This window comes from Lepidochelys kempii, chromosome 12 (assembly GCF_965140265.1).
Source record: "Lepidochelys kempii isolate rLepKem1 chromosome 12, rLepKem1.hap2, whole genome shotgun sequence".
Lineage (NCBI taxonomy): Eukaryota > Metazoa > Chordata > Testudines > Cheloniidae > Lepidochelys > Lepidochelys kempii.
Genome location: NC_133267.1, coordinates 4465620 through 4491214, shown reverse-complemented (window position 1 = coordinate 4491214; position 25595 = coordinate 4465620). Strand labels below are relative to the sequence as shown.

The following is a 25595-nucleotide window of genomic DNA, read 5'->3' as shown; positions in this document are numbered from 1 at the left end:
CCTACTGAAGATTGGTTTACCTGGTCAGGCATTTATTTTATTTGGCATATGTAATCCAGTGAAGCCACGCCACAGCATTCTTATCAACAATGTTCAAGGCACAAAGATCTTCAGGAAGTTGACATTTTGAAGTCCTCAGCAGTGTGTGTCATGGTTTGTGGCTGGCCACATTGACATAGTGGACTGTGTCTAAAACATCACTGAAGTTCTGCTGCAGCACAAATTCCATGTCCGGTATGAAACCAGTTCAGAAGGCTCCATTGCCTTTGTGGTAAATCACATTGAGTGGGGTCCAAGTCAAGATAATTATTTGTCACTTTCTTTGCGGACCATGAAGCTCGCCATGTGTCCTTTACTGTAAATCCCTCTCCCCATAAACTTATCCACAACAGGTGACGGGGAGGGCAGATGACCACGTGGTGGATTAAACAAGTCTTTAATTAATGGTAGATGTTGCATATCATGCAATTTCGTCACTAGCTTGGCTATGCTTTCCTCTCTGTGAACATTAAATGGAGCAATATTGCAGAGAATCCGGTAACCATGGTAGAGGAGTAGTTGAAATGATATGCACAGTGAAATTAAGTTGTACATTGATCATCTTTGTGTGAGATGAGCGAGCCCATACTGGAGTGCAATATCTGCCGCTGGATAAGAGTGCCAAGGCTGAAGTGCGTAAAGTTTGGGTGTTGGTGCCCCATCTCGTTCCGGCCAGTTTTCTGAGCAGGTTATTGTGCATTTTGATCTTAGTCGCTGTATTTGTAAGATGGTCACAATATGTGAGAGTTCTACTCAACATAACGCCTAGATAGTCCTGTTGTGAATCATGCTTTATTCTCTGGCCATTGAGAACTATGTTCAGCTCTCTGCCCGCTTGTCAGGCATAGGCACCATCCTTCAATCAGAAGTGTTCCTTTCCCTTCCTGGATCAGGGCTATGACATAGTAACTGCCATATAGAGACAGGAACAAAGGTCTCCTTCCTCTTCAGAGCACCAGCTATCCAAATAAGCCATGATGACAGTAGCACAGTGTACTCTTTTGAACTTGAGATCATATTTTCAGTGTCAATCATCCAATCTCAGGATCTGAATTCACATTGTCTCTGCTAGGCTGTGCTGAAGCGTCAAGAGGGCAATGCTGTCAGTTTCACCAGCAGGCTGTTCAAGCTATTAGTCGGCAGTATGGAACATGTCTCCTTTTCGTTTGCAAGTCCTCTCCTGTGCACTGGTTTTGGCCTTGCATCTTTGATAGAATGGCTTGTTTTCATTTAGCAGCCTTCAGACTCCCATATGCACTAGAAAAATGACCTGTTGCTAAGCAGCCCAGCTTCTTGTTAGCTGAGGAAACTGGTTGAACCACTAACGTACATGGGAAAAAACAGTTTTTAGCAACATTAGTGTGATTGGGACCATGCTTTGTTAGTCTACAGGACAAATAGGATAACAATTGCACTCATCTGGTCTACAATCAAAATGAATAAGCAGTGAATGAATGTGGTTTGCAGTCACTGATTGCTGAGGTACTTAATCATAAAATCATAGAAATGTAGGGCTGGAAAGGTACCTCAGGAGATCATGTAGTCCAGTCCCCTACATTGAAGCAGGACTAAGTATTATCTAGACCACGTCTGACAAGTGTTTTTAAAGAAAAGGTTATATAACCTCTGAAGAACGGAGTTTCCACCATCTCCTTAAGTAACTTGTTACGGTGCTTAACTACCCTACAGTGGGGTCCCTCCCCTCTCCAAATCATGGTTCACTTGTAGTCATCCTTGATGGGATATTGTGAATTCCCACCATTTCTCTGCCTATCTCATCTTCTCCTCACCTGGCATTATGGCAGTGTTTAATTTTTATCTGTGGTGAACTAAATTGGGATTCTCCTTTGAGCCAGGCAATGGTGAGTCTAAAGTACAGGTTATAGAGCAGTGCAGTTTTTATTCCACAGTGTCATGTTGCTCTAAGACTCACTATATTCAGCTATAGACGAGTGTCAAGTGTTTTCAAGGCCACTATCTCATGAACCATAGGTGCCCAAAACATTTTATACAGCTGGGAAGCTGAAGTTCCTTGTTTTTTAATGGGATAAGGCATGCCTCAAGCATTGAAAGGATGACAAGGTTCAGGTCTTAAAATAATGCCATTCTGATTGCCATCTTTTTCCTTACTTAAGTCTGACCTGATTTTAGTATCTAACTCAAACGGCAAGAACTAGAACCCAAAGCCTTATGCCCTACGAACAGCATGAGGTCCCATCATTTGAATAAAACATTAATCTCTGATTCTAGCTATTTGTGAGATCTGGAGCTAAATCATGTTAGGACTCAGTTGGTGGTGAGAAAGCAAGTTAATTGGAAGGACAGGATTTTAGGGTCTAGTAATTTATTTGTGAAGGAGTATAAATGCTTTCAGGACCCAATAAGCTTTCCACACACTAATCTAGTTCAGACTTGGAACAATTTACCAAAGATTGTGGTAGATTCTTTGTCACTGGCTATTTTTAAACCAAGATTGGATTTTTTTAAAAAGATCTGCTCTAGTTCATACGAGAATTATTATGGAGAAGTTCTCTGGCCTGCATTATACAGGAGGTCAGACTAAATGGTCCCAGTGGTTCCGTCTAACCTAGGAATCTATGAATAAGAAAAGGAACCTTGTATAAGTTAATTTTTATTGCTCAGGGGCCAGTTCTATGCATTCACCTGCTTCCCTGGTCCTCACTGGCCTGTATAATAAAATGTGAAACCAAGGAATTATTGTTGAATGACAACATTAGTCCAGAGCACGCCATAGTCTTACTGAAGGTGGTGGCCTGCAAAACAAGCTATCCCATGGCGAATGCAGTCTGTGTTCTGATTCCTCTTTACTTGCGTATAAGTGTTCTCATTCTAGGACTACAGCCTGATGTTCAAGCCTGTAACTTTGCCTCTTGAAATTGATGTGATTTGTAATAAATGTCCAGTGTGTTGGCGTGGCACTCTCAAAAAGAAATGGATACCTCTGGCCTGCAGCAAGTAGATAATTGACATGTGCTCGCAACGTTCACTTTCTGCCTCCATTTCCCTCTTCAAAATGGGGCTGAGCCTTGTCTACCTCATTGGGGTTGAGGCTTTTTTAGCATTTGTAAAGCACGGTGGGGAGGAAAGTGCTAAATTATCGTTTATCAAGGTGCAAATCTCATTTTTAAGCTTCTCCGAGAATTTCAAACACAAAGGGGCAGAGATTATTTGTAATTTGTAGTATCTGGAGTTGTCTGAGAACCAGGGGGAAAGCACATGTTCCTCTGTGACTGAATTAATCTGCACTCCCCTATCGTTTTATTTACTTACGGTAGCACCCAGTGTGTGCTGAGCGCTTTCCAATCACACAAGGTGCACGGTCTCTCCTCCAAGGAGCTCATAATCTAAGAACACCAGAAGTCATGCCTTTTGCCAGTGAGGATGTCAATACATTGCCTTACTATTGCTGCATCCCCGCCAGCCTGGGTTTACTTCCTGTGTGTGTTTAACTGTGACAGCAGACTGAAATTAGTGGAACTTCAGGATGTACCAGGTACACTTAACATTACAGGGCAGGTTTGTTTTTCCCAGCTGTCTTCCTGTGCTCACATGAAGCTCTCTGAGTAGCTTACCCTGAATGAACGCTATGGCTAGTTTGTGAAAGCCATTAGGCTGTAGGGGGTGGATGAGCTATTAATACAACAATATACAACATGAACGGGGATTTGTGTAGCTTTCACAGTAACTTTATATCCGTATAAATGACTGAATCTTGTGACATCCCCAGCAGTGTCCCTTCTAAAAGGATCTGAATTGTCAGTCGTTCCTCTCCTGTACCTGTGAGGAGGTCTGTGCCAACTTGCAGATGAGGGCCCCTCTGTGCTCTCTGACGTCGTGATGGAGAAGCCGTTTGTCTGTACTGGTATCTTGGTCTTTGGCAGGTTCCCAGGGACTCATGCTAGCACTACAGGAAAGCCTTTCAGCTGCTGAGGTTGCCTGTCACATGGATAGACTTCTTCCTCCTCCTGGGGGCCATTTTGCTTTGACTCACCTAAAGAGCTAGAAATTGGTCACTTGTGGTGGTTGGAGACTGAAATCTATAAGGCAGGTTTTCGAGGTTTAAACAGTGCTTTGGGTGTTGGGATTCCAGAATCCTATTCTGTTTCTACCCTGGACTCATTAGTTTTGGATGAGCACTTCAGAGGGCAGGTCTGAGTGGGGGAATGGCATCATGTCCAAAGGACATATAACTTTACCTTTTGGGGTTTGTCAGGCTTAATAAATGTAGAACACCTGGAATCCTAGCGGAAAGGTGCTGTGGAAGAGCAAGTTATCTTCTATGAAGTCTTCAAGCCTCTTTCATAAGGCACATTTGCATCTAGTTAGCTGTAACAGATAGGCTACATGACCCACGATGGAGCTCTTCCCATGCAAATGGTTCTGTGCCATTAAAATGTGTGGTGGTATTGAGGTGGAAGGGTCATTGAGGTGATGTTCGAATGCTGTGGTGTTAGACCGGTATGTTAAATTGAGTTAATGTGTTGTCTTAAGCAACAACTGAGAATATATCTTTAGTATCTGTCTATTCCCTTAGTGGGCATTTATTCGTTCAATCTGACTGGCAGACTGAGAGGTTTAGGATTATGCTGCAGATCAGGATTGAAGTCCAGCAGCAAAATTGTAGGGTTGGTGGTGGCTGTGTGAGTCCTCCAAGGACAAGAGGTGCTGTGGGTCTGGATGTAGGTACATTGACAGAGCGGTGTGCACATTCTCTTCTGACACTTTACGGTGACTGAAACACTGAGTAACTTAGTCTAATACTTTTAATAAACTCAGTTGCAATTTCCTTCCTTAAAAAAAAAAAAATCTTTGATTGGGAGCTCCTTGGGGTCAGAAGCATGATTTGCTAGTACTGGCACCTGCGTGATAGTGTCTCAGTCCTAGCTGGTGGCCTTTGGGCACTTCTGGAAAACAAATCAAAATTCTTAGGCAGGGGTGCGGTGAGGCGTGATGGGTTGCTGTGGTATCTGCACAGATAACTGAGGTGACAGTCACGTCTTCATCTGTTCTGGTTGAATCATTGGCTTATTGCTTTGAGTGTGTTTCTGGGTTGTTTTCTTCTTTAGAGGATGGTTTATCTATGAAGTGAGTGGCAGCATGATCCAAAGCTTATTAGGGTAGGACTCTTCCAAAGCTCTCTTGTGCCTGTTGTTGAGATGGCCCTTCCTTGAGTCTTAAGCCTGGCCTCTTAGGGCCTGGCTACGCTGCAGTTAGACAATTGTGGCTGTCACGTGCCAGCTGGCTCGGGCTAAGGGGCTGTTTAATTGTGGTGTAGACATTTGGGCTTGGGCTATAGCTTGGGTTCTAGGACCCTACAAGGTGGGAGGGACCCAGAGCTCAGGCTACAGACCAAGCCTGAATGTCTGTCTGCACTGCAATTAAACAGTCCCTTAGCCCGTGTCAGCTGACAGCCCTCGGTATCTAATTGCAGTGTAGACATACCCTTAGTCATAATTAAGGTGCATGTCTTCTGTGGCTGGGATGGTAGCTTTAAATAGTGCAGACCTCACCTTACTATCGCTCCAGCCCACTGCCAGTTTAAGCATCTAAAGACTTCCTTGTTGAGCTCCAAAAGTGTGCCGCAGTGTGATTCTCTTTATCACTCCTGGGTTGCTTTTACCTACACTCCTGCTAGCCACAGTTCCCCCTCCTATGGTCTTTCAAGGACCCCCAGGAGGGGAGGCCAGTTCATGAGTGGAGTGCCCTGTGTACTCTGGCTAGCTGGACCAGAAATCTGCAACATGCACCCTGGTTTTGGAGCTCTCAGCTATGGTGAACTAAAAGTTCTGTGGAAAATACACAGGTACTCCAGCAGTAGTGTTTTTAGTGAATTAAATATGAAATTTGATACAAACTGTACAGTATCCCTGTTCTAACTGAATATCAGGACAACAAAGTTTTCTTTGTTTCAATTTTTTGGACGGCTGGAGGTTTGGGATTTTTGGCTCTCAGGAAGTTGAGCAGTTCTGGTTTTTGGCACTTGGAGACAGATTGAGGATTGGAGATGGCATTTTCTTTACCTCTTCATTTTGAGTATGGCAGAGGCAACATTAAATTTTAGAGTAGATAGGTCTTGAAATTAGTTTTCCCCACCTGGTATCTGTCATCTTATCCAGCTGTGATAGATCAGCAGGTTAGCTGTACTCTGCTGAAATGATCAGCAGTGAAATAGGTGATAGGGTTAACATTTGGGGTGTAACTCTTAGGCTATGTCTACAGTACGAAATTATTTCTAAAATATTCTATTGGAATTTTTGGAAGCTATTTTATACATTCGGTCTTCTGTGTCCCCACTAAAGCGCGTGAATTCAGCAGATTGCATCCACAGTATCAAGGCTAGCTTCGAAATGTCAGAGCGGTGCACTGTGGGTTAAGCTCTCAGTGCATAATGGGGCAAAAACATTCTCGTGGGTATTTCTGGGTGTGTGTCGTCAGAAAGCTACGGCAGACAATCGTTTTGCGCCTTTTTGGTGTGCAGATGCCGTACTGCTTTCAGCAGACGGTGCACCGCTGCTCTCCTGCTACTATGAATCCACCTCTGTAACTCAACTCTGCTCGGCCATCATGAACCGAGCAGCACAGCTTCCGCCACCAACTCTGCTCTCCCGCTATTGCCACGCTTCTGAGCTTCTCCATGTTGTCTTCTGTAGCTTTCAGGGAGGTGGAAGCCCAGGACAGACAACCATTTTCCGCCGTTGTTCAGCTACCATGAACGGAACAGCACAGCTTCTGCTGCCACTCTGCTCTCCTACGTTTCGTGCCCTTTTTCCAGGATTAGCCATGGAGCCCGATCAGATCTCCGCTGCAGTTTTGACCATTGTAAATACCTCGCGCATTATCCAGCAGTACGTGCAGTACCTGCAAAACCGGGCCAGGAAGCAACGACAGCGCGATTACTATAGTGGTGAGGACATGGACACAGATGGCACGGCATGTGGCGATTGGGAGATCATGATGCTATTGGGCCAGGTTCAGGCTGTGGAACATCGATTCTGGGCCCAGGAAACAAGCACAGACTGGTGGGACCGCATAGTGTTGCAGGTATGGGATGATTCCCAGTGGCTGAGAAACTTTTCTATGCATAGGGCCACTTTCATGGAACTTTGTGACTGTCCCCTGCCCTGAAGCGCAAAGACACCAAAATGAGAGCAGCACTCACAGTTGAGAAGCAAGTGGCCATAGCCCTGTGGAAGCTTGCAACGCCCGACAGCTACCGGTCAGTCGGGAATCAGTTTGGAGTGGGGAAATCTACTTTGGGGGCTGCTGTGCTGCAAGTAGCCAGTGTAATCATTGACCAGCTGCTGTCAAGGGTAGTGACTTTGGGAAATGTGCAGACCATTGTGGATGGCTTTAATGCGCTGGGGTTCCCTAACTGCGGCGGGGCGATAGACAGAACGCGTATCCCTATCTTGGCCCCGGAACACCGGGGTGGCCAGTACATAAACCACAAGGGGTACTTTTCCATGGTGCTGCAAGCACTGATGGATCACAAAGGACGTTTCACCGACGTCAGCGTAGGATGGCCGGGAAAGGTGCATGATGCTCACATCTTGAGGAACTGTGGTCTGTTTGAACAGCTGCAGGAAGGAACTTTCTTCCCGGACCAGAAAATTACAGTTGCCGATGTTGAAATGCCTATAGTTATCCTCAGGGACCCAGCCTACCCCTTAATGCCATGGCTCATGAAGCCGTACACAGGCACTCTGGACAGTAGTAAGGAGCAGTTCAACTATAGGCTGAGCAAGTGCAGAATGGTGGTAGAATGTGCATTTGGACGTTTGAAAGCACGCTGGCGCAGTTTACTGACTCGGTTAGATCTCAGCACAACCAATATTCCAATTGTAATTGCTGCTTGTTGTGTGCTCCACAATATCTGTGAGAGTAAGGGGGAGATGTTTGTGGCGGGTTGGGAGGTTGAGGCAACTCGCCTGCTGGCCAGTTTCACACAGCCAGACAGCAGGGCGCGCTGCACATCAGAGAAGCTTTGAAAGCCAGTTTCATGAGTGGCCAGAGTACAGTGTGAGAGTTGTGTTTGTTTCTCTTGAAGTTACCCGCCCCCTATATATATATATATATATATATATGTATATGTATATGTATATGTGTGTGTGAAAGGAAATAAAGTCACAATTGTTTAAAAACTGTTCTTTATTATTTGTTGCACAAAACATTGAGAGAAATCAGAAGCTAGATGGGGGAGGGGGAGTATTGGGTTGGGGGGTGGAGGAGGAGGGAAGGCCAAGTCCAGAAACCAAATCAAAATTTAGGATATGCCAGCTTTCTGCTGCTTGTGCAATCCTCTGGGGTTGACTGTGTGGGTCCCCGTAGCCTTTCCCTGTCGTGTGTGTGTCGTCCCCTCCCCCCCCCCCGTGTTCTTGGGCGCCTGGGTGAGGAGGCTATGAAACTTGGGGAGGAGGGAGAGCGGTTATTCAGGGGCTGCAGCGGCAGTCTGTGGTCTTGTTGCCTTTCCCGCATTAGATCCACCATACAGCGGAGCATGTCAGTTTGCTCCCCCATGAGCTTGACCATAGCATCCTGCCTACTCTCATTGTGCACGTCCCTCCTCTCTTCGTATTCATGTAACGCTTTACGCGACTCCGCAATTGTTCGCCTCCACGCATACAACTGAGCCCTATCAGTGCGGGAGGACTGCATGAGCTCGGCAAATATGTCATCCCGAGTTTGTTTTTTCCGCCTTCTAATCTGGACCAGCCTCTGGGACGGAGTAGATAGGGGCCGCATTGAAACATTTGCACCTGCTGCGGGAGGAGAAAAAGAGAGGGTAGTATTTTAAAAGATGCATTTTAGAGAACAAAGGGGACACAGTTTCTCAGTGAAACAGGCAATTCATAGTACACAGCATGTGCTCTTTCTGTACAAGGTCTCATTTTGCCTCTTATACTGAAGTGCCTGTCACTTTGGTGTGAGTAAGCCATCACACTAAGTCAGGCAACAGAATTCAGCTTGCAGGCAGCCTGCGGGCTCTCTGGGATGATAGCTTCACACAACAACCTCCACCCCCCACACACACCCACCCACTGTGGGGCTCCGATGAGGCTCTGAGCAGGGATGAGCCCTTTAAACTAAATGCGAACAGCCCAGCATGGCTGGGTTTCCCCCCACCGCGTGGCTCCGATCAAGCTCTCACTCACCAGAACTGCCTTCTCCAGAGTCATGGTCCGGGAGCATGGTCTGGGAGTGGGGGGAGGCTATTGGCTCCAGCGTTAAGAATAGTTCCTGGCTAGGGGGGAAAACAGATTCCCCACTTGCCACCTGTGCACTGTCGTCCTCCTCTTTGTCCTCCAAAAACTCATCCTCCTCGCTCTGTGCTATTCCCCCCTTGCAGGTGTCCACGGACAGTGGTGGGGTAGTGGTGTCGTCACCCCCCATAATTGCATGCAGCTCACCGTAGAAGCGGCATGTGTGGGGCTGTGACCCAGAGTGCCCGTTTGCCTCCCTGGCTTTTTGGTACGCTTGCCTGAGGTCCTTGATTTTTGTACGACACTGTTCTGTGTCCCTGGAGTAGCCACTTTCCGTCATGGCCCTGGAGACTTTAGCGTACGTATTTGTGTTTCTTTTTTTTGGAACATTGTTCTGCCGTAACAGATTCATCTCCCCAACATGCAATGAGATCCAGTACCTCCCATTCGGACCATGCTGGAGCTCGTCTGCGAATCCGGGACTGCACGGTCGCCTGTGATGGTGGACTGTGCGTGGTCGCCTGTGCTGGTGTACTGTGCTGATGGCGTCATCTGTGCTAATGGTGACCAAACAGAAAATTCAAAAGTTCCCAGGGCTTTTACTGCCTGCCTGGATAGTGCATTGGACTTCAGAATGTTGTCCAGAGCGGTCACAAGGGAGCATTCTGGGATAGCTCCCGGAGGCCAATATAGTCGTATTGCGTTCACTGTACCTGTAACCCGGAACTGCGATCTCATTTTTAGCGCTACTCTACTTGCCGAGGTGGAGTACAGAAATCTGAGTAAAGAGCCCTTTAAATCGAAAAAACTGGTTTGGTCGTGTGGACGGAATCAGTTTTATTTTGAGTTAACTCGGCTAATTCCGATATAACCGCGTATTGTATACCAGGCCTTAGGCTGCAGGGTTAATATCCGTAGAGATGAAAAGAGGCAGTTTGCACATCTTAGATGTGGTGTTTCAGGTTGTGTGCAAACTCAAGCAGATTTGTATTGGTTATATTTAGTTTATTTTATCTATTATCTTTGCAACTATAAGGCCTAGAAGCTTAAACTTTTATTAGAATTTAGAATCTGGAGCACAGTTGTGTAAAGAAAATGGTACTAGAATGTCTTCTGTGCTCAAGCCATTTATGTGAGTGCAAAGTCAATAGTCAGAACTGCTAATGGTGAAACAGACAAACTGTCGGTAAAGGTTGGAGTTCATCAGGGATCAGCATTGAGTCCTTTCTTGTTTGTTCTTGTCCTGCATACCCCACAAGGAACATATAGAGGGAGACATCTTGGTGTATATTGTCTGCAGATTATATCATTCTATGCAGTGAGGAGAAAGCTCACCTAGAAATGGATATTGATAAATGGAGAGATGTGTTGGAGAAACATAGGCAGAGGAAAAAAGAATAGATGGTATGTAATTTCAATAATATGAACACTGAAGAAATATCCTTGAAACTAGATGAGTAGAGAGTACTGAAAACAAAGGTTCAGGTATCTGGATTCCAGAATCTGGGGAAACAGAGGATGAAATGAGAGCTAGGAAAATAAATGCCTGGCTCCAAATGGAAAGAGGTAAGTCATTCGATAAGATACCAGTAAGATTAAAAAGGAAGTCGATGAAGTGATGGTTCATCTAGTTTTAATGTACGGTACTGGGCGGGCAATAAAGAAGAAACATGAACAAATGATTGGTTCCACAGAAATGCGAATGTTCAGATGGAGGAGTAGTTTAAGCAAGAAAGACCATATGAGGAATATGTGTGTTAGAAACATGCTCCACATACATAAATGAAAAAATAAGGGAGCACAGGCTCAGATGGTTTGGTCATGTAAAGCACACTCCTGGCAACTATGAGGGTAAGAGTCCAAGAGATCGAGACTGAAGGAAAAAGACAGAGGCTAACCCAAGAAGAAGTGGTCGGATGTCTTAAAGGAAGACGTGTTAGTAAGCATGTGGAGTGATAGAGGCTCTGGCATTGAATAGAGCACTTTAGTAGGAGAGGACTCATAGGGTGGACCCCATCTGGTGGAATTAATACATGGAGGAGGAGGAAGAGGAATCAGCCCTCAGTTATGTGACAGTTGAAGCAAAAAGGATAATTATGTGGCCATTTATGCCAGGGGTTCTCAACCTTTTTCTTTGAGGTCCTTCAACATAAAAACTCCACGGCCCTGTGTGTGGGTGGTTTTCTGCATGTAAAAGCCAGGGCTGGCATTAGGGGGTAGCAGGCAGGGCAGTTGCCTGAGGCCACATATGACAGGGGCCCCTGCAAAGGTAAATTGACGAAGCTTTGGCTTCAGGGCCCCAGGCTTCAGCCCCATGCGGTGGGGCTTTGGCTTTTTGCCCCAGGCCCAAGGAAGTCTAACCCTGGCCCTGCTTGGAGGACCCCCTGAAATCTGCTCATGGCCCCCCAGGGGGCCATGGACCTCTGATTGAGAACCACTTATTTACGCTGTCTGTGTTGTGATGAGTTTTCATACTGTCAAACATCTAGACTTAATCTTAGCTTCGAATGTCTTGGCCTCCTAATACTTGGTTTTTGTAAAACTACAAGCTCACAACTTTAACTCAGCTTTTGTCTAGGAATAGATATATCTGTTATGTATTTTCTTGATCTTGCATATATCAGTATGGTTTTAATATCTTTTGAATAGTCAAATAACAGTTGTTCAAGCCACTTCTTTCACTTAAACTAGAAGCAAAGAGTTAAGATCCTTTGGGGCAGAAAAGGGGGAGGTGAGCTCTTCAGTGACAAGCGAAGGGGCTGCAGGGATCATTCGGGGCAGTCCCTAGGGTTGAGGGAGAGGCCATGGCAGGGGGCTGCATTACAGGGGGTCTCTGCCCTGCCATCACATCTTGGGCCCTGTAAATCCTAGAAATGGCCTTGCACTCTGTATTGGCTACATTGTAATAAAACGCTACCCTATCAAATACCTTGCCATAAATGAAAAGTTATGGCAGAAAGCATAACTATTCAGTCAATAGCCTTTACTTGGAGATGTTACCAATAGCTCTACATTTGGCAGAGTGAAGCGTTGAAGTTTTAATATATTGTCCTAGAATCACTGCTCCCTCCCCACCCCCCCCCAGTATAAAAGCTGGGAACATATTAAAACTGGAATGATTTTAAAAGGTTTCTGACTAAGATTTTACAGAAAGTTAAATCTAGATCCCTTCTGTAAGTGAGTCTGGGAAGGCAATAGCTTGGTTTTCTTATGAATGAAATAAGTCCCCAGTTAAGGCTACATTTAAAAATAAAGGTTTCAGAGTAGCAGCCGTGTTAGTCTGTATTCGCAAAAAGAAAAGGAGGACTTGTGGCACCTTAGAGACTAACCAATTTATTTGAGCATAAGCTTTCGTGAGCTACAGCATTCGATGAAGTGAGCTGTAGCTCACGAAAGCTTATGCTCAAATAAATTGGTTAATCTCTAAGGTGCCACAAGTGCTTCTTTTTTTAAAAATAAACTTGAACTGTGTTGTGTGACCAGTGCCTGGATTTTTATGTAAGTGATTAAAATCTCTAGGGCTTCTATAGCACATCACTGATGTACCTCAGTAGCAATGTGTTCTTACGCCACACTTGCTTGCCCTTCAGTGTTGCAGTGACAAGAGTTTGATGAGAAAGATGAGTGAATAGTAGGAAAGGCAACAAAGGAGTGGCTGCTTAAGATCTTCCCCAATGTAATTGGGGCACCGACTTAATTAGCCCCAATTGAGCTGCTTCTGTCTTGTATGAAACCTTCCCAGGTTTCTTAATGCTCCTGTAATCATTCTAGTTTAGCCACTGTATTGTGCTAGTTCAGTGTACGATGCCACTTTCCCTGTGCGTAGACACCCACTGTGGGTGGATTTGAAGTCTGCCATCTGCCTGCTGAAGCAAGACCGCGTTTTTGAATATGACAGACTTCTACAAAATCCTTAGTAGTCAATGAGTGGTTGCAATTAACCCAGTATTTGGGATGCTACAGAATTGGGTGTTCAGGAATTCAATAAACTTTGTAAAAGATCAGACTTCTTTTGGTGTTCAGTGTTCTCTCCCCACCCAGGGCACTTCAGGACAAATATCTGCTTAACTCAACTTTCATTTTGGTTTCCTCTGTAAAATAAACTCTTGGTTCTAGGTGCACTTCCCTTTCTCTGTCCATTACATCTCATACTGCAGTCCATCCTCATACTCTAAATGGGCATCAACAATGGAATGTACTCATTCTTACAAAAAAAAATACCCAATAGAAAATATACCCAGTTAGGGCTCTGATTAATAATAAACAAAACACTACCCAGTGTACTGGGTGAATAATCTTATGTAGTCACAGCACTATTATGGAAATGTTTAGACTGGTGGTGGTTTGGGAGCAGATGCTATTCCAGCCTATACCCTACCAGACTTTGTAGCCATAATATGCACTGGTACAGCTCCAACAGAGATAGCAGTGGTGGTACCCGTGTGTAGATGGGGCTTGGGCATAGCTACTGTTGTCACCTGATCAGTAATACTTAAAATACTGACATTGATGTTGAAGTACGTTATTGCTGTTAATCTGTGAGAGCACTTGCTATGTGCTAGGAGCTTTCTAAGCACTTGAGGACTGTCCCTTCTCCAAGGAGCTCTCGCAGTCGGAGCTCTCTCTCTTCAACTTGCTTAGAGCAGGGGAGGATGTTGAAATGTGCACATCTATTTTTTTTTTTAATACACCTAACTTCTGCCCCTGCCTTAAATGAGTTCCATTTGGAAGAACTGTCTCTCTTCCTTGTTTAATATTTGCCCAACCTGTGTAGTAACCCCAGGGCATTTAAGCCAAATATATCTGTTCTGCAATACAGGGTTATTATGTGTCTGTGAGGACTTTGTAATTGACAACATTTGGAATTCATGAGCCAGCCCTGTGTCCTTTCCTCTGTATTATTCTTTGCTGTCATTCATGCCAAGCCAGGCAGTAGGTAATATGTAGTGAAATAATGGAACCATAATCATCCAGCGTTGTGAAGTGCCTGTTATGCTATTGCTGATCTTGGCTTTTTACCATCCCACGGGAATGATTGCATGATGTTCGTTCGTTCGTTCTCTCGGAGGCAGTGAATAAACACTGAATTCATAATTAATATATAGCACAGCTACAGTTTAATTTGTGTGTTGCCCCACAGAGCTGCAGTTTGCTCCCTGTAACTAGGTTAAATTAATTTTTGGCTATTAGTGGACATATATTAATCTGACTTGCAAGTCTCTGTTAAGCAGGATACCCAAGTATTTCATCTTATAGAAGCCGATGCAACCTTGTTCTTTGGATGCCCTTTCCAGTGAATGACCTGGTAGGACATGGGTATGTCCAACCGAGGTAGGGAAATTCATTAGGTGGCAGGATCTCTTTGGGTACTCTGGTCAGCAGTGAAATAGGTATGACTGGAGGAATGTCGGTACTGTTTAGGAAGGAACAATCAATTGCACACATAAAAAATGGGAAATGACTGCCTAGGAAGGAGTTCTGCGGAAAGGGATCTGGGAGTCATAGTGGACCACAAGCTAAATATAAATCAACAGTGTAACGCTGTCGCAAAAAAAGCGAACATTGTTCTGGGATGTATTAGCAGGAGTGTTGTAAGCAAGACACGAGAAGTAATTCTTTCGCTCTACTATGCGCTGATTAGGCCTCAACTGGAGTATTGTGTCCAGTTCTGGACACCACATTTCAGGAACGATGTGGACAAATTGAAGAAAGTCCAGAGAAGAGCAACAAAAATGATTAAAGGTCTAGAAAACATGACCTATTAAGGAAGATGGAAAACATTGGGTTTGTTTAGTCTGGAAAAGAGAAGACTGAGAGGGGACATAACAGTTTTCACGTATATAAAAGGTTTTTACAAGGAGGAGAGAGGAAATATTGTTTTTCTTAACCTCTGAGGACAGGACAAGAAGCAATGGACTTAAATTGCAGCAAGGGAGGTTTAGGTTGGACATTAGGAAAAACTTCCTAACTGTCAGGGTGGTTAAGTACTGGAATAAATTGCCTAGGTTGTGGAACCTCCATCACTGGAGATTTTTAAGAGCAGGATGGACAAACATCTGTCAGGGATGGTCTAGATCAGTGCTTAAGCTATCTGATGTGGGGGACTGGCAATTTTTTTTCTAATGGGCGCGTAGACTGGCAGCCGATGGCTCACAGACCGGCACCAGTCCACGGACCACCACTTTGAGTAGCACTGGTCTAGATAATACTTAGTCCTGCCATGAATTCAGGTCCCTCTCGAGGTCCCTTCTAGTTCTGTGATTCTATGTTTGGAGTAGCAAACACCTTCCCCTGAATTAAAGCTGGCAGGGGAAGTTGAGGTGACCCTTAGTACTATTGTTTTTCACTGCAGGCTCACCAGGATAAATCGCAACATTGTTGAATCTGTTTGAAGCCAGAAGGGCTAGAAACTCCACCCTTTAAAATGAAAGCTTATGTTCTGCAGGCTTCTGTAAAAACGTGTGGGAAGACATTTAAACCCCTGTATTTTTGATGTCCTGTGCCAGAGGAAGCCTAGGAGTTGTGAACAGCAGAAACTTAATCAAATCTTATTGCACTTTCTCTTACCTTAGGGGCGTATAAAGTGCTTAGAGTATGTCAGTGTGGGCCCCACGCTAGATGCTCATGCACACAAGATGGGATTTTGTTTGAATAGCAGCAAGTGTCAAGGGCATGCACCTTGTGCTGTCTCATGCTCCCTAGAGAGAGTGTGGTTGTGACCATCCATTGGTTCCCTCATACTGTTTGAGACAGACCCCAGCAGGCATCCAATCTGTGTCTCTTTTCAGAGACCCTAAATTGAGTCTTTCAGCTAGCTTAGTGAAGGAATCTTATCTTCACACTTCAATCTAAAGGACATTCCTGAAAAGAAAAATCCATTCACTTCCCCCTGTACGCTTTGTGCCAACCTCCACCCCTCATGGCAGAATCCAGACCCTAGAGTTTAAACCCTTCCTGACCTGTGACAGGCTTATCCTCAGCATGGATAGACACGGCTAATGCCTCTCTCCCTAAGGGAGAACTATATCCCAATACATGTTCTAGGGCAAGTCCTTTCTCTCCAGGACCTGCAGGTCCAGGAACGCTTGTCTCAAGCTAACTCTGCTTGAGCAATCTGTGTGAGTCACTTGTAACTGTCACCTCTGGTTTCTAACCAGTGTGAGGTCGCATATAAACCAACATGTGCCCTCACTCCTTTGAGTACACATCACACTCCAGGATCAGGCAGTGGTAAGAAGGTGAAGAGGATGCCCACAGAGTTGGCACAGACAGTATTGACACTGACCACCTTAACGTTAGTGAAGTTCCTGGCGCACAAGACCTCGCTATTGACCACCCTGGTACCAACAGCCCCAGTACCTGTTTCAGCTGCCTCGATGATGGCACCTCAGGCTGTGTCACTCCCCAAATGAAAGAGGTTCTTTATGGACAGCCCAACATGGGTGAACCCACTCTGAAGATCATCAACTACGTATTACACTTAAAGTAGACCAGCCTGTTGTTCAGCTCTATTTCAAGGCCCATCTTACAGTGATCCCAGCTTGCCATCCACCTGTACCGTTATGCTCAGACTCTTCTTACCCCAGGGTATCAAAGTTTCTCAAAGGGTTATAACAGGTTATCCACCATTCAGAGAATCAACTCCTGCCTGAGACCTCAATACAGTCCTCCTGAGGCTCAAGGAGCCTCCGTTCAAACCTCTGTCAGTCTGCTCCATACGCCACCTCACTCTGCAGTGTTGCCTTCCTCGTGGCTGGCACTTCAGCCAACAGAGTGTGAGCTTCAGGCACTTGCGGCCAAACTCCCCGTACAATATTCCATAGGGACAAGGTGGTACAACCAAAGCTCATTCCTAAAGTAGTTTCAGAACTTCATCTGAACCACCCAATCAATCTGCCTGTCAGCTTCCTGAGGCCACACTCGGCACTGAGAGAAACATTGCACCCGCTAGATCAGGGGTGGGCAAACTTTTTGGCCCGTGGGCCACATTGGGGTTGTGAAACTGTATGGAGGGCCGGGTAGGGAAGGCTGTGTCTCCCCAAACAGCCTTGCCCCCGCCCCCTATCCACTCCCTCCCACTTCCTGCCCCCGACTGCCCCCCTCAGAACCTCTGACCCATCTAACCCTCCCTGCTTCTTGTCCCTCACAGCCCCTTCCCAAGACCCTCTGCCCCAACCGCCCCACCCCCTATCCACACCCCGCCCCCCTGACAGGCTCCCCAGGACTCCCATGCCTATCCAACCCCCCTATTCCCCATCCCCTGACCCCTCCCCACCCCCCGAACCTCGGTGCCATCCAACCTCCCCCTGCTCCATGTCCCCTGACTGCCCCGACCCCTATCCACACCCCCGCCCCCTGTGACCCCACCCCCTATCCAATCCCCCCGTCCCCTGACTGCCCCGTCCCATCCAACTGTCTCCTGCTCCTTGTCCCCTAACTGCCCCCAGAACGCCCTGCCCCTTATCCAACCGCCCTGCTCCCTGCCCCCTTACCATGCAGCTCAGAGCGGCAAGAGCTCGCAGCCACACTGGCGTGCTGCCCAGCAGGAGCAGCGGTCCAGAGCAGTGGCGGAGCGGCGAGGTGAAGCTGCGGGGGAACACCGCAGGGGAGGGGCCGGGGGCTAGCCTCCAGGGCCGGGCAGGCTGGTCCCATGGGCCGGATGTGACCCACCTCTGCTCTAGATGTATTCAGGACTTCATTATATTGACAGGATCAAACCATTCAGGCTGTTGCCCTCTCTATTTCTCACCATAGCCGTGCATCTAAAGCAGGGGTGGGCAAACATTTTGGCCCAAGGGCCACATTGGGGTTGCGAAATGGTACGGAGGGCCGGGTAGGGAAGGCTGTGGCTCCGCAAACAGCCTGGCTCCCCCGTCCCCTATCCACCCCCTTCCACTTCCCGCCCCCTGACTGCCCCTCTCAGAACCCCTGACCCATCCAACCTCTCCCAGTCCCCTTACTGCCCCGACCCCATCCACACCCCCACCCCTAAGCCCTCCTGGACCCCACCCCCGGCTTCTTGTCCCCTGACCACCCCTTCCTGGGACCTCCACCCCTAACTGCCCCCCTGGGACCCCACCCCCTATCCAACCCCCCCACTCCCTGTCTCCTGACCCCCCCCCCCGAACCTCTGCCCCATCCAACCGCGCCCCACCCCCCGGTGTCCTCCTACTGTCACCCGGGACCTCCTCCCCCTTACCCAACTCCCCCCACCCCCTTACCATGCCGGCAGCAGGACAGGCTTATTGGAAAGCCTGGGAGGTGGGCGGGCACAAGCCGTGCTGCTTGCGTGGTGATGCAGGAGCGGCCGGGGACTAGTCTCCCCGGCTAGGAGCTCAGGGGCCAGGCAGGATGGTCCCGCGGGCCGCAGTTTGCCAACCTTTAGATCAGAGGTGATCTCATCACAAAGGATATGGAAATAGATAACACAGTGTGTCTCACTGTTACCAGCTGGCTGGTGGACAGTCCCACCAAACATCCCTGCTCACTCTCCCAGAACACAAGCAACATTTTCAGGAGCGTGCCAGTATAGGATCTTTAAGGTGGCAACCCGGAGTGTCCCACTGAATTTTGTGAAACACATGCCTAGATTTAGCTGCAAAGTCAGATGTCAAGTTCAGGAAAGCAGTACTACAATGACTGTTCAGCTCATGCAGCTGAAAGTCCTCATTCCCACCGTCCCGGGAGGATACTGCTTGCCAGTTCTCTACAGCAGGGTCCACACTGACATGTACTCAAAGAAAAGAGAATGGTTTCTTACCCTATGGTAACTGTGGTTCAAGATGTACTGAATGTGGATCCTACAGCCTGCCCTCCATCCCTGCTTTTCAGAGTCCCCAGCTACCTTGGGCTTTGAATTGCAGCTGCTCTGCTCTTGATGCCCTCACATAGGAGCATGAGGGGGCACAGGCTTGGGCTGCCCTGACAGACACATCTATTAAAAAGTCCAGTCTCCCATACGTGAGGCATATGTGCACCTACAGTGGGATCCACACTGACAACACCTCAGCAGAACCACAATGAGGCCAGGTCTACGCTAAAATGTTAGTCAACCTAGCCACGTCACTCAGGGTTATGAAAAAGCCCCACCCCTTGGCATGTAGATAAATCCACCTAATCCCCAGTGTAGACAGCGCTAGGTTGGCAGAAGAATTCTTCCATCAATATAGCTACCATCTCGTAGGGAGGTGGATTAACCATGCCAAAAGGAGAACCCCTCCTGTCAGTATAGGTAGGGTCTACACTGAAGCACTGTGGTGATGCAGTTGTGCTGCTGTTGCATTTCAAGTGTAGACAAGCCCTAACTGCAGGGCGAGTAACTGTTCTTTTCTGGGCCCCAGCTTAAACCTGAGAATTAACTGGAGTTTGCAGGGCTCCCTGAGATGCTGCTTAAACAACTTTTACTATGGAGTCCAGACAAGGGTGGAGGCTGTTAGCACTCATTCAGTTTGGAGAGCCATAAAGGACAGAGGGCTAATTCAGGTAATCACTGACATTTTATTAGAAGGGAAGTGTATTTGTACTGCTCTGTTTTCTTGGGGGGGAAAGTGTGTTAACCTATTGGGAAGCCTGTCAACTACTCTGAGGAGCCAGGCTGAGACTGCCAGTGCAGCTGTGCACTTGGAATAAAAGAATTGGTATGGACCATTCCATTAGCTCAGGGGTGGGCAAACTTTTTGGCTCAAGGGCCACATCTGGGTGTGAAACTGGAGGGCCGGGTAGGAAAGGCTGTGTCTCCCCAAACAGCCTGGCCCCTGCCCCCTATCTGCCCCCTTCCTCTTCCCCCACCCGACTGCCACCCTCAGAGTTTCCAACCCCCCGCTCCTTGTCCCCTGACTGCCCCCACACCCTATCTAACCCCCCTGTGCCCTGCCTACTCCCCCACCCCCTATCCACACCCCTGCACTCTGACAGGCCCCCTGGGACTTCCACTCTTATCCAACCGCCCCCTGCTCCCTGACCGCCCCCCCCCTCCAAAGAACCTCCACCCCATCCAACTGCTCCTTGTCCCCTAACTGCCCCCCCCCGGACTTCCTGCCCCTCATCCAACCACCACCCCCTTACCATGCAGCTCAGAGCAGCAGGTGCTCACAGCCCAGCCGGAGCCAGCCACGTGGCGTTGTGGCTGTGGGGGAAGGGGGACAGCAGGGGAGGTGCCGGGGGCTAGCCTCCCCAGCCAGGAGCTCAAGGGATGGTCCCGCGGGCTGTAGTTTGCCCACCTCTGCATTAGCTGCTTCTACCACTAACTCCGTCACTTGGTGGTAGTGTGCAAGTTCACTCTCCAGAAATGGTTGTCAGCTTTGTGACAGTGTCCGTAAACAATGTGCCAATACCCTACCAGAAGAAGTTGAGATTGGCAGTTTTTTGGGGCGGGGGCTCTTTCATTCACATATTGTGCTGCACTGACCACGTCATCAGTGCTAAACTAATCAGCTTCCTTGAAGGTTCAAACCTCTCTGCATGTAACTAGGCCTGAGCCCTCAACTTTCCCTGCAGAATGAGCTGTCTGGCTGCCATTTATTTACGTAACACAGGTGGTTATTTCCTTAATACCTTTAGTGATCAGCTGCTATTCAGGCTAAGCATGGTTAAATTGTGACTAAAATCCAAATGCATCACTCAGATAAAATCCTCTTTCTCTGAGTTGCAGTGCCACTATTCTGTAGCACCATTTGTTGTATTTGGAAGCACCTGAAGCCAGTGGCACTGGGGATGGGGTCTAGCAAAAGTGGGGTGGGCAGCATCTTGTTTCCTCTGCCTGAGGCTCTTTGAGTGGGCTGAGTACCTCTGTTCTATGGCCACACTAGCAACTTGCCAGAAGCCTGTAGGCAACCTTTGCTTTTGACAAGTTGTATTTAAAGGGATTGTTTCTGTAAAAGGATCTGATTTTTATTTTTCTGACCTTTTGGCTCTCACCCTTAATCATAGAATATCAGGGTTGGAAGGGACCTCAGGAGGTCATCTAGTCCAACCCCCTGCTCAAAAGCAGGACCAATCCCCAATTAAATCATCCCAGCCAGGGCTTTGTCAAGCCTGACCTTAAAAACTTCTAAGGAAGGAGATTCCACCACCTCCCTCGGCAATGCATTCCAGTGTTTCACCACCCTCCTAGTGAAAAAGTTTTTCCTAATATCCAACCTAAACCTCCCGCACTGCATCTTGAGACCATTACTCCTTGTCCTGTCCTCTTCTACCACTGAGAATAGTCTAGAACCATCCTCTCTGGTAGTTGAAAGCAGCTATCAAATCCCCCCTCATTCTTCTCTTCTGCAGACTAAACAATCCCAGTTCCATCAGCCTCTCCTCATAAGTCATGTGTTCCAGACCCCTAATCATTTTTGTTGCCCTTTGCTGGACTCTTTCCATATTATCCCCATCCTTCTTGTAGTGTGGGGCCCAAAACTGGACACAGTACTCCAGATGAGGCCTCACCAGTGTCGAATAGAGGGGGACGATCACGTCCTTCGATCTGCTGGTTATGCCCCTACTTATACATCCCAAAATGCCATTGGCCTTCTTGGCAACAAGGGCACACTGTTGACTCATATCCAGCTTCTCGTCCACTGAAACCCCTAGGTCCTTTTCTGCAGAACTGCTGCCAAGCCATTCGGTCCCTAGTCTGTAGCGGTGCATTGGTTTCTTCCGTCCTAAGTGCAGGACCCTGCACTTATCCTTGTTGAACCTCATCAGATTTCTTTTGGCCCAATCCTCCAGTTTGTCTAGGTCCCTCTGTATCCTATCCCTGCCCTCCAGCGTAACTAAACTGGGAGGAGTGGTAGAATCATCCGCAAATTTGCTGAGAGTGCAATCCACACCATCCTCCAGATCATTTATGAAGATATTGAACAAAACCGGCCCCAGGACCGACCCCTGGGGCACTCCACTTGACACCGGCTGCCAACTAGACATGGAGCCATTGATCACTACCCGTTGAGCCCGACAATCTAGCCAACTTTCTCCCCACCTTATAGTGCATTCATCCAGCCCATACTTCCTTAACTTGCTGACAAGAATACTGTGGGAGACCGTGTCAAAAGCTTTGCTAAAGTCAAGAAACAATACATCCACTGCTTTCCCTTCATCCACAGAACCAGTAATCTCATCATAGAAGGTGATTAGATTAGTCAGGCATGACCTTCCCTTGGTGAATCCATGCTTAAGTTGGTATGTTTCATTGCTTTTCTGTAACTTCCTAGTAGTCACTTTCATTTATTAAACATCGGCACTTTCCTAGGGCTTGTCTATACAGAAAATTAAGCTGAATCAACTAAGGGCATGGCTACGCTTGCAGATGTAGAGTACTTGGAGTTAAACCAGCCCTCTGAGACCGCAGCAGGGAAAGCGCTCAGTGTGTTCACGCTGTCAGCTGCAAATGCAGTGGCGTGGCCACATTGGCGGCACCTGCAGCGGTGCATTATGGGCAGCTATCCCACAGAGCACCTCTTCCCATTCTGGCGCTATGGCTTGTGGGAAGGAGGTGGTGGAATGCGGGGCATTCTGGGTCCTGTCCCAATGCCCCATCATGCATTGCTTCGCATCCCAGCTATCCCTGAGCTTCCGTCCACATTTGGCAACATCTTTCAATGTTTTTTGTACTGTGCACGCTGCCTTCCCTTTCGGTCTGCGGGAATGGATTCTAAACTTGTGAGGAATATGCTGATGGGTCACGCCAGCATGTCACGAATTGCCGTCGAGTTACTCCTTAAGCTACAAACTGACAGCGAGGGCTCCGACGATGATGTTGACTCGCATAACGCATATGGCACGAGATTGCTTGTGGCATTCACAGACATGCTCACCACAGTGGAACACCGCTTTTGGGCTCAGGAAACAAGCACTGAGTGGTGGGATCGCTTCGTCATCCCAGACTTGCATGACGATAAGTGGCTGCAGAATTTTCGGATGAGAAAAGCCACTTTCATGGGACTGTGTGCTGATTTCGCCCCCACCTTGCGGCTCAGGGACACAAGATTGAGAGCTGCGCTGTCGGTGGAGAAGCAGGTGGCTATTGCAGTCTGGAAGCCGGCAACTCCAGACAACTACCGATCGGTCGCTAACCAGTTTGGAGTGGGAAAGTCGACCGTTGGAATCATGTTGATGCAAGTTTGCAGGGCCATTAATCGCATCCTGCTCAGAAGAACCATGACTCTGGGCAGTGTGCATGACATTGTGGCTGGCTTTCCACAAATGGGTTTCCCTAACTGAAGAGGGGTGATAGATGGGATGCTATAAAGGTTCAGACTCACCCCTGCAGCGCCTCCTGCTGGTCGTAGTCGGGAATTAGCTCGTCCAGCCACCAGAGCGACCACTGCAGGCCAGTGATCCACCTTACCGCCGGCCCCCGTGTCCCTCCCAGGATCCGGGGCCCCTTTCTCTGCGGTGCTGCACCCTCGGCAGTACCCCACACTCTCAGGTTCTGGGTCTCCCCACCCAGGGGAACCCCCACCCTCGAACCCCCACCTCGCCACCGTCTGGGCTACTGCCAGTCCCACTTAGCCCCTTGTATCGGGGGCAGACTGCAGTGTATACGCCACTCATCACAGGCAAGGGGGTTTTGGACCTGCTGCCTCCGCCCACCCATGGGCTGCCCCTTTGCAACCCTGCACCTGTTCAGCCTGTAGTCAGGCCTGCAGCCTGAGCTCACAGCCCCTCTGGCCCTTCCCCAGCCCTGTTCCAATCTAGGTGTCCTGTTCAGCATCTTGCAGCCAGGCCCTTCTCCCTCTACAGGCAGAAGGAGACTGACTGGGCCCCTGGCTTACAGCCTCTTATAGGGGCCAGCTGGGCCTGATTGAGCTGGCCACAGCTGCAGCTGCTCCCTTAATCTGGCTGGGCTTTTCCCCACAGGCTCAGCCCTCTCCCGGGGCTGGCCTCAGCCCTGTCAGGGCCGGAGTGGGTAACCACCCCACTTGAGATGCATATTCCAATTTGGGCACCAGACCTCCTAGCCACCAAGTACATAAATCAGACGGGGTGTTTCTCTACGGTTCTCCAGGCGCTTGTGGATCACCGTGGGTGTTTCATGGACATCAATGCAGGCGGTCTGGAAAGGTGCATGACACACGCATCTTTTGGAACACAGACCTGTTCAGGAAGCTGCAAGCTGGGACTTTCTTCCCAGACCAGAAGATCACTGTCGGGGAAGTCCAAATGCCCATTGTGATCCTTAGAGACCCCGCTCACCCTTTAATGCTGTGGCTCATGAAACCCTACACCGGGAGTCTTGACAGCAGCAAGGAGCGGTTCAACAACAGGCTGAGTCGGTGCAGAATGACTGTTGAATGTGCTTTTGGCTGTTTAAAGGGCCACTGGCGCTGTCTGTATGGGAAATTGGACACGGCTGATGACCACATCCCCACAGTTATAGCCGCGTGCTGTACCCTCCATAACATTTGTGAAGGGAAGGGGTCAAAGCTTCACTCATGCTTGGACCACGGAGGTTCAATACCTGGAGGCTGAATTTGAACAGCCAGAGAGCAGGGGTATTAGAGGGGCCCAGCACAGGGCTGCAAGGATTAGGGATGCCTTGAGGGAACAATTTGTTGCTGAAAGCCACCAGTAATGTTTGGTGCCCTGCACGGGAGTGAAGTGCAGTGGTTCCAATGATAGTAGGGATCAGTCTTTGCTACGTATGATGCACTGACTTGCAGTGCCTGTTGTTTTCCTGGGCTACAGTATCTTTTACTGAATGCAATAAAGAATGTTTTCAAAGCCAAAAAATTCATTTATTGAAAAAACCCCAGGACTGCTGGAGTAACGGAAAGGGCATGACACATCTGTGCTGTGTGGGAGCAGGGAAGGGGGCGGGGTGAGGAACAGGACAATCAGATTTGCTTATGTCCTGTTATCATATCCAACCTTCCTGTCTGGAGTGCCGTGCAGCACTAGTGCTGCACTTCAGGCTGGCTAAAATACATGGTGATGGGGGTTGAACGCAGGGGTCAGGGTCGTAGTTTGCAGGGCTGGGTGGTGAAGCTACAGGTAGTGGAGACAGCTGGTGGTGGTGATAAACTGGATGTTGGGGGAAGTGGGTTGGCGGTGACATGGGGGCACACTGGAAAGTTTTGGGACAAGGGCTGCGGGGGGGGGGGTGCGGATCTGCTCCGTCTGCAGTGCTATGAGCACCTGTATCGAGTCCGCTTGGCGCTCCATAATGCTTATGAGCCACCCCGTGCTTTGGTGCCGGCGATCCGCATTCGGCTGGCGGACCCTCCTGTCAGTCTCCTGCCACTCCTGTACTGTTTGAAGTCATGCAGCAGGTCCTCTTTGGTTCTTTGCGTACGTGTTCTGATTCTTTGTAGTCTTTCGGCAGTTGATAACAAGGACAGCTGGGATCTC

At 48.2% G+C, this 25595-nt stretch overlaps 1 protein-coding gene across 2 annotated transcripts in view; it reads left to right on the top strand.

Annotated features, from left to right (window-relative positions):
• RANBP10 (RAN binding protein 10) overlaps window positions 1-25595 on the top strand; it is a 162971-nt gene that overhangs the window by 15548 nt on the left and 121828 nt on the right. The gene's annotated exons all lie outside the window — the stretch shown is intronic.